Genomic DNA, 15,929 nt, shown 5'->3' on the forward strand with positions numbered 1-15,929 from the left:
TGTAAGGTACTTATTTTGTCGGTAGAGCATACCTAGTTTTTGATGGGTTTTTTTGATATTTAATTGTAGATGGGAGTTGAAATTAAGCTGGCTGTCAATTTGGACCTCAAGTAACTTGGCTTATGACACCAGTTCCAGAAGTGAGTTATTTTGACTAGTGATCGAGAATGTGTTTATATCGAAAGGAGTAACTTTAGAGGGGGTAAATACCATTAATTTAGTTTTAGAAGCATTGAGTGCTAGGTGGTTTATTTTCATCCATTGCTCAGTGATTGAAAAAGCTTCTTGCGTAAGCTTTAGGAGTATGGGGGTAGATGTGGCAGAGCAGATAATGGTAGAATCATCTGCATATTGGATGATGTTTGAGAATGGAATAGATTTGCGGAAATCATTAATAAATATATTGAAGAGAAGGGGACCTAGTATGGAGCCTTGGGGAACCCCGGTGGGGGCATTAAAAAATGAGGAGGTTGCCTTTTTCCATTTTACTGCTTGGTATCTATTGGATAAGTAGCTGGAGAACCAGTTCAAAAAGGAGGGAGATAGGTTAAGTTTTGAGAGTTTAGTTAAGAGCAGGCTGTGTGAGATAGTGTCAAAGGCCTTAGAGAGGTCAAGTAGTAGGGCAGAAACAATTAGGCCAGAGTCACGAGCTTTATTTACAGCTTCAAGAAAGGAGAGGAGGGCTATCATGGTGCTATGATTTGGTCTGAATCCATGTTGTGTGGGAGTTAGAAGGTTATTATCTAAGAGATGTGGTAAGAGTTGAAGTTGGACACACTTTTCTAGAAGTTTGGAAATGGGAGACAGGATAGCAATGGGTCGGAAGTTAGTGACATTGCTATTGTTGCCACCTTTATGCAGAGGTATGATAAAGGCTTGTTTCCAGATTTGGGGTACTGTAGATTCTTGGATGGAGCGGTTGATTAAAATGCTTATGGGATAGGTAATTGTTTCAGCAGCTATGCTTAGAAAGTAAGAAGGGATGTTATCAGGTGCGTTAGTGCATGGCTTCAATTTCAGAAGGAGTTTCTTTATAGTAGAAGTAGGTATAGGTTTTAATGAGAATAGAGGAGAGTGGGGAGAGGGAGTATTAGAGGGTGGTGAAGATGATGTAGAAGTTAGAGTAGGAGAAGAGGTAGAGGATAGAGAGTTAGTAGATGGGAATGAGGGAGGAGTAGCAGTGCAGGGTAGATTGTTGGTAGGGGAGGGTGGGGGTGTATTAGAGAATGAGGTGGTACTAGAGAATGAGGAGGTTAGTTTGGCAAAGGATTCAATGAAAAAGGAGTTAAATTGAGTAGCTAAGTCTAAATCTGGAGCATTTGGGTCTGGGGTGGGGGTGTGTGGTTTGCCGGGGTTAAGAAGAGTAGAGATACCTTTCCAGAATTTCTGAGGGTTTGTTTTATTATTGTTTTTGGAGTGTAGAGAAGTAATTTTGTCGATCAGAGATAATAAGCTTTTTTACTTTATTTCGAAGTGTTTTGTATTCATTGTGGAGTCGGGGGGTCTTGTTTTTCTGATAGAGTGCCCAGGCTTTATCTCTATGGCGCATGGTTGCTAGCGTGTTTTTGGTAAGCCAAGGGGTGGAATTATGCACATGTAAATGTAAATATGCACAATCTCTGCAGAAGTAAAAATCTTCTAAATAATTCCACATTAAAGATATCTGGAACTAATGAAGAGACTGCTGCTAGCAAACAACTTTATATTTCATTGTTTCATCTACAAGTAAAATGCCTATTGCCCTTGAAGACTAAATTGCCTATGTTACATTAAAAAAAATGATAAGCTAGTAATATTTCAATATGGAATGGATGGCAAACTGATAACAGGTTAATAGTTACTAGATATTTCCGCCAAAGGAGGACATTCTCAGGATTGCAGCATCCACCACTTTTAAAAGTACAACACAGTACAGTATCAGCAATCCATCTACATATTGTGGGAGTAGAACCTACAGCCTTCTGCATCAAAAGCCAGTATACTACCTGTTGTACTATTAACAATGCAAGTAGACGTTGCATAAGCAGCACTAAACTTCTCTTTCCCTAAAGAACTGTGCAGCACAAGAAATCAGGAAAAAGCCAAAATTTATTGGGGGGGGGGCCCAAAACCGGGGACACATTTTAAACATTGCTTGTATAATCTTAGAAAGTTCCTAGAATAAAATGTTGTGTTACCATGTGTTTACTGAAAGATAGGAAGACTGAAACGTAAACGACTGTTATTACTTAGTGAATTCAGTTCTCACAGATTTGCCAGAAAACCACAAATTTTATTTTTATTTATCATTTGTTTACTGGGAAAGTCAGACTTGGAACAAAGCCAATTTTCAGCAGAGGCCTAGGGAGAAATGCTCCAGATGCATGTCTTTGTACTGTGGGAGGAAACCAGAGCACCCAGAGGAAACCCACAGAAACACAGAGAGGACACACAAACTCCACACAGAAGGCATTTCAGCCGAGAAGCGAACCAGAGAACCTCTTGCTGTGAGGCAACAATGCTGCTCCTGCGCCATCTAAATTTTAAGAGGAACAGACCAAAAATATGAGCCAAACATTTCAGACATTATGTGAAAATTTGTACAATTGAGAGCTACAAATCCTTCAATCAGATGTGGTGGTATGGGTAGAGAACTCAAGCTCTTGCTCCTCATACCTAAGGTACAGGGTTTGAGCCTGATTAACCCTAACCAGTAAGCTTGCCTCTCAAGCTGCCCTATGAAATGTCACACACTCATGCAATTAAAGAAAGTAAAATGCATGCACACATTTACTAGTGTGACCAGTCATTCATATGTTTGCAAACATTAACTAGTGCAATCAGTAATTCAAATGCTTGCAGCGGCAGAAAGAACCCATTGACATGCACCTTGCCAAAACAATTCACACACTGTTGCAGTTAAAGAAAGTAAGCTTGCCTCTCAAGCTGCCCTATGAAAAGTCACACACTGATACAGTTAAGCTACCATTTCTTTCATGTATGAAAAGTAAGGAAAGTAAGCTGACATTTCTTTTAGTAACATTTCTGGCACAAATGAAAAGTTCTCTCACACTGATGACTGCTGTTAAGGAACTCTCGTACCTCTTTCAAGCTGCCTTGATTGCCATTAAGTAAAACAAGCTGCATTTTCTCTGCATATATAAAAAGGAAGTTTCTCTCACACTGATGACTGCCCTTAAGAAAAACAAGCTGCAGTTTCTCTAGTACCTCTCTCAAGCTGCCTTGACTGATGTTAAGTAAAACAATAAAACAAGCTGCATTTTCTCTGCACATATAAGAAGAAAGTTGCTCTCACACTGATGACTGGCTGCCATTAAGTAAAACAGTAAAACCAGCTGCAGTTTCTCTGGTACATATAAAAAGAAAGTGCCTCGTGAAGCTGACGTCATCATGCACACCCTGCATGTGATGAAGTCAGGAGCAAAAATATTCAAACCCCCCCCCCCCGAAATTAAACCCCAATATTTTACCCTCAAAAAGTACAGTTTTGTACCTACCATAAATGTAGATGTCCGATAGGAATGCATCTGCAGTCCTTACAAATGGGTAGTCCTGTCGTCAGGCAGCCCTTCGGTCGGCCGGATTCCAAAGTCTGGGTCTGGCTTGGCTGGTGTCAGCTTCACCCGACGTCATAGCTGCAGTTCTTCGGGTATAAAGGCATCAGCCGACGCCATTTTCCTCAGTGTTTCTTGCCCCAGATGCCAGGTGCCCTCTTGGATGGCTAAATTTGGATAAATGCCAATGTTTCCAAATAGTAGAGAACAAACACATAAAATAAGCATGTATGTACATATATACAAACAAATACACCATAATAGATCCCCAAGCTAGCTGAAGGATGGCAAATACCCTAGGAGTACCACAGAGGGAAGGTGGGTGGGTAATCCTGACTGCAGATGCATTCCTATCGGACATCTACATTTATGGTAGGTACAAAACTGTACTATGTCCTTCAAGGATGCATCTGCAGTCCTTACAAATGGGTAGAATACCATAGCTAAACTAGGGAGGAGGAAAAAGGAGAGATTATGGTGTAGTTAGGATCCCTTGCAAAACAGCAGTGGCAAAACCTGCTCGGGATCTAGAGTATAAAGGTAAATTGTAATGCTTGGCAAATGTATGCACGGAGGTCCAAGTAGCAGCCTCTATAATGTCCTTGGTAGCCACTCCTCGTAAGAAAGCTGTGGTAGTGGCTGTAGCCCTTGTGGAGTGAGGCCTGATGTTCTCTGGAGTTTTCTTTCCATGGTAGGAGTAACAAAATCTAATGCAATTTCCTATCCATTTGGAGATTGTCTGTTTTGAAATTGGTTTTCCTTCCTTTCCTGTTGCATATGCTACCAGAAGCTGGTCAGTTTTTCTATTGGACTTGGTCCTGTCCAGGTAGTAGCGTAATTGTCTATGTACATCCAAGGTATGCAACAGTCTTTCTCCCCTGTTCTGTGGGTTGGGGAAGAATGTAGGTAGGTGGATAGCCTGATTTAAAGACACTATGGATACCACCTTAGGCATAAATGTAGGATTTGTTCTCATGGACACTCTATCTTGATGGAAGATCAGGAAGGGTTGCACTGCCATTAATGCCTGTAGTTCAGAGACCCTTCTTGCTGAGGTGATTGCCAGCAGGAAAGCAGTCTTCCAGGATAAGTATTGTAATTCTGCTGTTGCTGCTGGTTCGAAAGGGGGAAGTGTCAATTTTTCTAGCACAAAGTTCAAGTCCCATGCTGGCAATGGTGGTTTCCTGGGAGGTTTTACATTTTTAATTCCTCACAGAAACTGCCTGAGCAGAGGATGTGAGAAGACAGGAGGATCCAAGCTGTATTCTGCTGAAATAGCTGATGCATGTATCTTGATGGAAGAATAGGACAGGCCTGTATGGAAGAGCTCTGCCAAGTACTCCAGGATGTTGGCTATGTTTACCAGTGCCACATCTTCTCCCTTTGCAGTACTCCAAATGAGATATCTTTTCCATTTTGCTGCATAATTCTTTCTTGTTGAAGGTCTACGAGCCTCAAGGATTATGTCTTTAACCCTTTGGGATAAATTTGGGTTAATTGTTCTTATGTAATGTTCCAGGCAGTTAGCTGCAGAGTTTTCAGGTTTGGATGCAGGATGTTGTAGTTGTTCTGTGTTAACAGCAATGGGATCAGGGGTAGTGCCCATATTTGTTCCCGAGACATGCTCCTCAGCAATGGGTACCAATGTTGCCTTGGCCAGTTTGGAGCTATCAGAATGATCCTTTGACGTTCCTCTTTGATCTTCAAAAGCACCTTGTGCATCAAAGGAAGTGGTGGGAATGCGTATGCTGTCAGGTTTTTCCAACTGAAAGACAGGGAGTCCACCTTCCAAGCAAGTGGGTGGTACGTCCTTGTGCAGAATTTCTTTAGCTGGTGATTGAGTGGGGATGCAAATAAGTCTATTTGTGGTAATCCCCATTCTCTTGTGATGGCTTTGAAGATGTCCGAATGCAGAATCCATTCGTGGGCATCCGTGGTAGTTCTGCTTAATATGTCTGCTAGAATGTTTTCTTTTCCCAGTACAAAAATTGCTTGTAACTGAATGTTGTAGCTCAGAGCCACATCCCATAGGTCCAGTGCCAGCTGGCATAGAGGGTACGAATGTGTGCCTCCCTGTTTGTTGATGTACCACATAACTGTGGTGTTGTCTGTCCTTATCATCAACTGACCTTCTTGGAGAAATGGTCTGAATGACTGGATTGCCAATTTTACTGCCAGCATTTCCTTTAGATTTATGTGCAGGCGCAGCTGGTCTTGAGTCCATAAGCCTTGTATGCACTTGTCCAGCATGTGTGCCCCCCAACCGAGGTCTGAGGCATTTGTCGTGATGGTTTGGCTTGGTTGACTGTTGCAGAAGGGCAATCCTGTGCTTGATTGACAGGCCTGAGCCCACCATAGGAACTCTTGCTTCAGGCATGGGATTATTGGAATTTTGGTTTCTAGGCTGTGCTTGTGTTGAGACCACAAATTCTTTAGGTACCACTGTAGCTTTCTCATATGCAGTCTGGCATGAGGGACCAGAATTATGCAGGATGCCATGAAGCCTAGGGCTTGCAGTACTTTTCTTGCAGTTAGATGGTTCTGCTTTGTTAATGCCAAGAAGTAGAGAGGTAGTTGCTCTTTCTTTTCTGCAGTTAGGAATGCCATTTGTTTTGATGCGTCCAGCTCTGCACCCAGAAAGGTTATTCTTTGGGATGGAATCAGCCTTGACTTTTTTATATTGACTGTATATCCCAGGGCTTGCAGCAGGTAAATGACTCTTTGTAAGTCTTCTGTTAGCTTGCTTTTGTTGTCCGCTTGTATCAGGCAGTCGTCCAGGTAGGGGTAAATTTGGATTCCCTGAAGTCTGCAATGAGCAATTACTGATGCCAGGCATTTCGTGAACACTCTGGGCGCAGTAGATAAGCCAAAGGGCAATGCTGAGAATTGATAATGCTCTGATCCTGCAAGAAATCTGAGGTATCTTCTGCAATTTGGTCGTATGGGGACGTGCAGGTATGCCTCCTTGAGATCTAGAGTTACCAGCCAAGACTCCTTGCCCAGCATGGGAAGAAGCTGCTGTAGGGTCAGCATTTTGAATTTTGGAACAATGAGGAATGTGTTTAAAGCGGACAGGTCGAGAATAGGCCTCCATTTGCTCTCTTTTCTTGGTACCAGGAAGAGTCTGGAGTAAAATCCCTTTCCTTGTTCCATAGATGGTACCTTTTCCACAGCTCTCATTCTTAATAATTGAGATATTTGCTTTAGAGCTTCTGCCCTTTGAGTAGGTGGTAGGTTTGGCATTCCTCTCTTTCCTGGTAGAGTATGGAAATGGAACCTGTAACCTTGGTCTATAGTTTGCAAAATCCATTTTTTCCTTGTGATGCAATGCCAGTTCTTTGAAAATAAGGTTAGCTTTCCACCTAAGGGTGCTTCCAGTTGTTCCCTGGTAGGCGGTGCCACAGCCAAGTCACTGTGATTGTGTTGTTGTAGTGGTGGTGGCTGCGTCTGTGCCTCGCTGGTTGTTACCTTGCCACTGGCGTCCCCTGTAGGCACCCTTGGATTGGTTTCTGCCTCTTGAACGCCTATTCCTGCCTCTCTGTGTCTTAGAGGAGTCCGGAAAGGACCAATTCTTGGAGGGCCAGTTCCTGCTAAACCTTGGAGGTTGAACCTGTAAGAAATCTTTCACTGTTTGTACAGATTTCGCCTTCTCTTCCATCTTTTTAGTACCTGCTGTGCAGGGGAACCAAATAAATTGACTTTGTCCATGGGTGCATCTAAAAGCTTTGATTTGACATGGTCTGGTAATGCCTGCTCTTTCAACCATGCATGTCTCCTGATAACTGTGCCAGTCATGGCTGATCTAAAGGAAGCCTCCAGTGCATCATAGCCACATTTTAAAGAATGGTTACTAACCTGCTGTATGTTATGTACCATTTCCTGAACATATTTCTTATCTAAAGATTCTTCAGAGGACAGCTTTTAGTTAACTGGTCTAGCATAAACTCTTGATATTGAATCATATGAAATTGGCAGTTCAAAGCCCTAGCTGACAAAGTAGCAGAGGTGTAAACTTTTTTACCCCATCTCTCTAAGGACCTGGATTCCCTTTCAGAGGGAGGGGGTTTTTAGTAGATGTAGTTGCTACAGCTTTAGGGCCCTGGGAGATAGTCTCTGGATCTGCAAAAGGAGCCTTGTATAAATGGTGATGAGTGTCCGGGACCCTGTAGAACCTATCGGGCTTAGCAGGGGCCGGAGGTAATGAATCAGGAGCAGTGCAAGCATCATTAAATGCATCATCTACAACAGAAAGAACTGGAGGTATAGCTAAAGGCCTATGCTGTGGCAAATGTAGAAAGGTTCTAAGCCTTTTTCTGGAGTCTGAGAAATCTTGGCCCTGCCACTGAAATTGTTCCCTCATAGCATGCAAGGTTTCCCCAAAGGAAAATTCCACAGGTGGAGAGGCTGAAGGAATGGACTCTTCAGCATCAGAGTCTTCGTAAGGGGAATAAGGAGCCTCAGGGGGGTCTGTATGTTCTGAGTCATCAGAGGAATCATCTGTGGATACTGGCTCTGGGGGCTCTGCTCTAGGCCTCTTCTCTGGAGGTGGATGAGAGGTCCTGTCTGGATGAGGCTGGGATCCACGAATTAAAGAAATGAGATCCTCAGCCAAAGAAAGCATATGGGAACTGGTGCTGGGCCTGTGAGAGGGGGGCTTGACAGGCACCGTTTTTGAAGCTTTAGCTGCTTTAGCCCTGGCAAAGGCCTTAATAGACATGGCTGCAGGAGGCCTAGCAGCTCCACGTGCAGGGGTTGAAATATCCAAGGGAATAGTGTCTGATAATTCCTGAGAAACCGCAACTGCAGGTTGGATTTCAGAAGCCGATTCCACCAGGTTAGAAGAGGCCTCGGTAGAAGGCATGTTTTCGGCTGGGGGAAGAACCGCTTGCTCGGTTTCAGCCGAAACCGAGACACTCGTGGTTGGCTTAACCACGGTTTCGGCCGAAACCGCGGATCGCAAGTGTCGGTCCTTTTCCCTGCGTTTTTTGGTTATTTGTAAAGTCGGAGGATCCGACGGCATGATATAAGCAAAATCAGAGCCGAAAAACTGTTTTTCAAATTTCGACCGACGTCTAAGCGTCCGTCGGTTAAAAGAAGCACAGGCTAGACAAGCTGCTACATCGTGGTCTGGGCCTAAACAAGGTAAGCAGTAAGAGTGGAAATCTTTATGAGGTATTTGTTTCCCACAAGTTAAACAGTTATTCACTTTTTCTGACATCGGCTGAGGCAAGAAAGCGTCCCCAACGGGGTACTTAGCTTTTTAGAAGTCTTCGAAGTAGTATTCGGTAGTAGTAATCTCTGGTTCTGACCGACCGGCACTTGCGAACAGCTTCTGCTTCGGGCGCCACGCGGCAAGAAAGACTGGGGAAAATGGCGTCGGCTGATGCCTTTATACCCGAAGAACTGCAGCTATGACGTCGGGTGAAGCGCGACACCAGCCGAAGCCAGACCCAGACTTTGGAATCCGGCCGACCGAAGGGCTGCCTGACGACAGGACTACCCATTTGTAAGGACTGCAGATGCATCCTTGAAGGACATCTGGTATTTACCGAGGAATTCAGTACGGTTGAGAGGTATGGTGTAGCTATCCAGCCAATATGGTATGAGACAACAGCTTCCTAAGCAGACAGTGCTGAACTCAGCCTGATTGGTATCTCACATAGCTCAAACTTCTGTGAACCTCATTAGCAGTAGCATGAAAATGGATTACCAGAAGATGGAAAAAAGCTGATATCACCCAGTAACACAGTCTTAACATGTTAATAATGAAAATGTAAAAGACATAGGATTTTTGCTTGGAATTGTTTGCACAGGTATTTTTATACCCAAAGCAGACTTCAAAGAATTTTTCTTCAGTTAGATCACAAATGTTGGAGGTGTGATGGGGAAGAAACAGGTACCTGGGAGCTCATGTTTTCAGAGTGTAATGAGTTGGCAGACTTTAAAAATTCTATAAAGAGTACTCTGTCAGGAATAATGAGTGAGCAAATGAGTGCAGCTAAGGAAGTGATTCATTTGAAATGGGATACAGGATTGTAAAACCTTGTTAAGTTTAATTCTTGTGGCTGCAAAAAAAAAGCAATTACTAGAAAATGGAAATCAAAGTCTAAACCAACTGTACATGAAGTAGTGAATATTTTAACAGAGATTAAACAACAGAAAGTGGGATCTTCAGTAAAGTGCAGTAGGAAATTATATAGAAAACAATGGAAACTGTGGGAACAATACGTGCAGAAAAATGTTTTGGAGGAGGAATGAGGTTTAAGAAAAGGTGAGAATTGAACAATCATGTAATGTTAGATTGATTATGTTGCACTGAAGAATATATATTCCAATAAAATTACCAAACTTTGGAATACTCTTCCTCCTGCAATTAATAAAAATCCACACCATCATGAGTTCAAACTACTTCGACTAAACTACATAGCTAATGATTGGCACTGCTCCTGTCTTGCCCCAGGCTAAATCATCTTATCCTCATCTCACCCTTTCCTACACTATAAAAGTATTACATCCTACTACTACCTCTTCTCCATGATCTCCTACTGTCTATATTTTCCTTATTAACCCTTCTTTTTTACAGTATTTAGCACCACTGTTAGGTCACTATATGAAAAACAGTAATCTTGGTTGAAACGAAAAGTTGTGGTCTAACAATGCTATTTCTGTGTAACATGCTATTTGTATATAGCAATTTTTTCACCTAGCCTGTACATAAATTGTAACAAAAAGTGTGTATTTCATTTCTTATAGATTCATAGGTTCATACTAGGTTATCTACCCTAGGGCATTTATAAGCCTAGCCAGAGTGTGTTTGGCTTTCGCCACCCATTTTAAATTCATTTGGTATGCCCTTTTTCGAGGTTAGTATACTGTGCCTCTGTCTAACAGTGCACAGAAGTGATACCTAGGGTAAACCTACGATCTCCCATCCACTCATCAAGATTCCTCTTGAAGAGAGTCAATGAGGGACTCTGCCTAACTTGGACTGGGATTTTATTCCAGAGTGAAGGGAGCCTCTGGGTTATGAATCTGTCCCTCCAGCATGTCCTATTTATTTCAGTGCTGAGGTTCAAGTCTCTCAAGCGCGTAGCTCGATGGGATTTGGATTTCCTGAGGTGCAGCATGTCCATTAATTCCGGGTTGGACATGGCTTTATACGTCAGGCACAGATCGCCTATGAGCAGGCAGTATGCCACTGAGTAGAGCTGGAGTTTCTTTAACTGGGCAGCATATGGCATCTGTTTGAGCCCTTTGATCCTCTTGGTGAGGTACTTTTGGGGTCTTTCCAGTTGCTGCAGGTGTCTGGTAAGGTACATCCCAAAAGGGGCATTGTACTCAATTATGGGCCTGATGAGGGATGAGTAAAGAGGCACGATGACCTCCCCTGATCTAGATGTGAATCCCTTCATGATTAGGTGGGCTATATAAAATGTTTTTCTAACCACTTTGGCCATGTGGTTGTCAAATGAGAGATTGCTATCAACTTGGGTCCCCAGGTCCCTAATTACTTCTTCTGTACTTAATGGATTAGCACCTATGTGGTAATTTGTGGGCACTTTGTTTTTGCCAAAGGGGATGACTATACACTTTTTGGCATTTAGCTTGAGGCCATGGCTCTGGCACCAGTTGTCTGTTTCTATGAAGCCCTTTTGGAGGATGCTTGTGTTGGCTGGAGAGTCGATTATGGCACCCAGTTTGCAGTCATCTGCGAACTTGGTAAGCCACGGTCCTTCCATGTTGGCCTGTACCTCAGAGAAATATATACCGAACAAGAGAGGTCCCAGGACTGAGCCTTGTGGGATGCCACTTGTAACTGGTTTGGAGTCTGACATGGCTCCAGCAATTCTAACCATGTGGGTTCTGTCCTTGAGCCAGTTTGCAACCCATCTAGTGACATGGGGTTTATATTTAAGCTGGTGAGCTTATCTATAATGCCCGAGTGGGGCATTGTATCGAAGGCTTTTGTGAGGTCCAGGTAGGCTGTGTGGACCACCTACCCCTGGTCAATGGCCTTGGTGACTGTTTCAAAGAAATTGACCAGGTTTAAGAGGCAGGATCTGCCCTTAACAAAGCCGAACTGGGTAGGATCCAGTGTCTGTAGGTCCCCAATATCTTTATTTATGAGGTCCATGATGATCCTTTCCATAGCTTTGCAGACCAAGCTAGTCAGGCTTATGGGGTGATAGTTTCCAGGATCCGTTGAGGCACCACCTTTGTGGAGAGGGACCACTGTTGCTGTACGCCACACTTTGGGTACATATCCTGTAGTAAGGCTGCGATTGAACAGTAGTTTTATGTTTGGGTTTAGCTCTTCTTGGAGTTCACGTAGGACGCAGCCCAGGACACCGTCTGGTCCCATTGATGCTGTGTTTTTTGCTTTGGAGAGGGCGGCTCTTACCTGAGCATCTGAGATGTCAGGGGGACAGCAATCTGCTGGGATAGATATTTGCCTTTTTGGTGGGGGGGGGAGTTTGCGCTGAACCTGTCAGCTAGGATGTTGGCAATGTCTGTGGGTTTGATGTATTTTTTTGTCATTTTGGACTAATTCTGAGCATATCTAGGAATTCCCTCCCAGGTTCCTAACATAACTAAAGAAAGCCTTGTGATTATCCTTAGTGTCCTGTGCAATTTTTCTCTCGAAGCTGGCATTAGATGATTTTATGAGTGCCCATAGTTTTTTGCTAATACTGATCAGAGATGCCTTCCCTTTTTGGGATTTTGCTCTATCATGTAGTAGCTTCCTCCTTCTATTGTATAGTTTGTTTATGGCTGGGGTCCACCAGACAGGACGTCTGCCTTTGGAGGATTGGGTCTTGGTTTTATATGGGATTGCATGATCCATGCATTCCTGAAGGTGTTCATAGAATGCATTTATAAAGGATTCTGTGGTCTGGGCCATATTTTCCACAGGCTCGGGGGCTTTGAAGGATTCCACCTCGGTTTGAGGAGTGTGAAATTTGCTTTAGAGAAGTTTTTCACTGTGGTTTTCTGGGCAGGGGGTGGGGTCGGGGATGTGAATATCCAGTGAGATTAGTCTATGGTCTGATATTACCAGTGAGGGATATACTTCTGGTCTGGAGCATAGAGTCCCCATGTTGGTGATGATCAGGTCCAGTATGTTTTCCCCTCTTGTGGGAGTGGTAACAAGTTGTTCCATAGCATTTGAGTTTATAAATTCTAGGAACCTTTGGGCTAGGGTGTTGGAGCTAGAGTAATGCTCCCAGTCTATGTTTGGGTAGTTGAAGTTGCCCGATATAATGGTGTTTGGAGAGACCTTCATATTTTCCAGTGTTCTCAGGAAGGCCGAGTGGGGTTCCTGGGTTTGGGAGGGTGGTCTGTAGCAGGCTATAAACTGGAAGGCAGTTTTACCCACTGTTAGTTGCACATGGATGCTTTGTGCTGTGCCACCAACCTGGAGGTTTGGGTACCTTTGACGAATATTGATACTCCCCCTCCTTTTGTGGTTTGGTCCAAGTTTTGGGGCCGAAAAGCATGGTATGAGGTATAACCTGGTAGTGCTGGGGTACTCTCGGGAGCCTTGAACCAGGTTTCTGTTACTGCACAGATATTGATGTTGTCAATGCTAAGGAGAGTTTCGAGTGCATGCATCTTGAGGTTTAGACTTCTGGCATTGAGTAGCATTACTCTTAGTTTCTTATCCCTTGTGATACCTATGGAGGTGGGTTTGCCTTTTGAGCCTTGCCTAAAAAAGGCACTATGTGGGGAAGCAAGAGCCTTTGCAAATATCCGAAAGCCCAGGGGTGACAGGTGCAAGCCGTCCCTAGTGAAGCATCGTAGCTTGCTGAGCATGCCATCCCAGGCTGACAGGCATTGGATCCCCTTTGAATGACACCAATACTTAAGCCAATTGTTGAAAGTGATCATCTTGTCTTCATATTGTGGCATCATTCTTGGTGAGGGTAAGATGCTACTCAAGGTCAGGGTCATACCGGCCTGGGCTACATGCTCAGAGAGCTCCTCTATGTCTCTTTTCATGTAGTCCAGGGAGGTACATTTCAGGTCATTCACACCAGCATGGACAATGACCGAGTCATATTTGTACTTGTCTTGGAGTGACCTGAGTGCTTGTGTTAGGTGGTGGATCCTAGCGCCCGACAGGCAGCTCACCGTGACCTTCTCCTTGTTCAGCCTGGTGAGCGGGATGTCAGTGTGCCTGACGACAGAGTCACCTATTACAAGTGTATCAGGTGTGTTGTTTAGCCTTAAGGGCTGTGACTGCTTGGCACACTGGCTTTGTGAGCTATGTGTTGCATGTGTTTTGTTTTGGGGTAGCGGTTGCTTGGGTGTCTGCTTTGGAGGTCTCTGCTGCTTAGGCAGATTTTTATTTAGAGCCTCCGAGTATGTTTTTGTGTGATTATGTGTTTGGTTTGCTGTCGTGGTAGGTCTATGTGAGACTGGAATCATAGTGAGTGTGGTTTCCTTCTTCTCCTGACTGGTTACACCAGTACTGAGTTGAGAGAACTTAGCCTCCAGTTTGGCTATATGGTTGCATCTCTCACATGTGTTGGAGGTTGTTGGGAGGAGGAGAGGGTTGTCTGTGTACATGAGGCAGTTGTAACATTGCCTCAAGATTCCCAGATTCACCAGCTGGACCAGAGAGGAGACTGACAACTGACCTTTGGACATGCTAGAATAGTATTGGGAATTCCTTTATAATTGAAAAAAGGGCCAGTGGGGAACAAGGTACTCAAGGGGAGTTTGTGAAGGTGTAGTGCTTTTAATTTTTTAGTGCTGACTTATATAATTGCTTTAGTGAGCAAGTGCCAGGTAACTTAAATGCAATGTGTTACAGGTAACTTAAATGCAAAAATGACAAACAGTAACTTTCTTTCAAGTGAAACAAGGAAATAAGTACAGTAAGCAATGCAGATATCACTAGGGATCCACAGAAGTGCTGAAAAGCCACGTTTTAGGTGGAATTAGCGTTTCAGGGAAATAACAAGCAAACAAACAACAAGCATACAAACAAAGCTAGATTCAGCAGGCCTGGAACTAGTCTATGCTACAGCAAACAAGGTGTATTAATTTCAATAAGAAACAATTCAAATATGCAGGCACTATAAGCCTTTAACCAGAAAATCCCAGCTCAGAAGGGCAGAGTCCAGCCTCTCCTCCCACAAGAGTGCAAGCCACAAACCCTCTTAATGTAAAATAATTGGCCTGAAGCCCAAGTGCTTAAACCAGAATTAATACACTTTTAGAATAGCAGACACTGAGCCCTCAATCAGCAGTTCCCAACTTAGAAGGATGTGAGCTACCTGTTCTGCCACTACAGTGCAGACCACAAACCTTCTTAATGTAAAACAACTGGTTTGAAGCCCAAGTGCTTAAACTAAAAGGCTTAGAATGAGTAACACCAAGCAGTAATAAATACAATTGAGTACTATTAAGATGACGCAAAAGCAAAATAAAGTAGGAAGAAACACAAATACAGTAAAAACAGATAAAATATTTTTATTTCTTATAAGTCTGTTAACTGTAATTACTGCTATTTACTCAAAGAATACATTGTAATATTTTTGGAGCTTTTCTCCACCGACTTCCACAGAAAATGGGCTACTAGTCAGACTATCCCGGTTAACAAATGTAATAAACATATATATATATATATATATATATATATATATATATATATATATATATATAATGTTTATAAATGTGAACTTGTTAATATTGTTTGTGTACTTTTATATAAATGTACCTTTGTCCACATCACAAGTGATAATTAAGGATGTTTACAAAAAAATTGAACAGTGTAATAACAAAGTTGCTAAATTTGCAGCAAATACCCGTTTCAGAAAACACCACTGTATAGTACTAAAAAAGCCTAACTTGGTTAGAACTACCCCATCAACTAACATATACACCATTTCTTACCACCTATAAAATTATCCAAAATCTATCTACTTGTCCAGAACTAAATATAACAGAAAAACAACAGGGAGCACTCTGTCAACTAAAGTATTTAATAACAAATAAACCACAACAGCAAAGCTTTCGAGCAAAGCTCTTTCTAAATTTATAAAAACTCTCTACAACAAACACAAATTATACACTTCACCAGCCTAATAACTATTACAATTATCCGAGTAAGAAAGATGTTGCTAAGATATTCAAAGGTTTAATAAATGCTGGCACACCATAAAAACTCTTAAAAATTATTAAAAACATAAACAGGATAAGCACTCTCAGTCCTAAATCTTCCTCAGATCCTGAAATACTCAAAGTCATTCATTCTTTTTAAAATAACACATACATCCAACCTACAGATCAGTACAGGACTGAAATCGCTGAGACTAAACAAATAGCTGCTCTACAGGCTGTTAAATCACCAGAACTGATTGGTTAATC

At 42.8% G+C, this 15,929-nt stretch overlaps 1 protein-coding gene across 2 annotated transcripts in view; it reads right to left on the minus strand.

Annotated features, from left to right (window-relative positions):
- RUBCNL (rubicon like autophagy enhancer) overlaps positions 1–15,929 on the minus strand; it is a 1,197,353-nt gene that overhangs the window by 45,727 nt on the left and 1,135,697 nt on the right. The gene's annotated exons all lie outside the window — the stretch shown is intronic.

This window comes from Protopterus annectens, chromosome 5.part0 (assembly GCF_019279795.1).
Source record: "Protopterus annectens isolate FY-2018-M chromosome 5.part0, PAN1.0, whole genome shotgun sequence".
Classification (NCBI taxonomy): Eukaryota; Metazoa; Chordata; order Ceratodontiformes; family Protopteridae; genus Protopterus; species Protopterus annectens.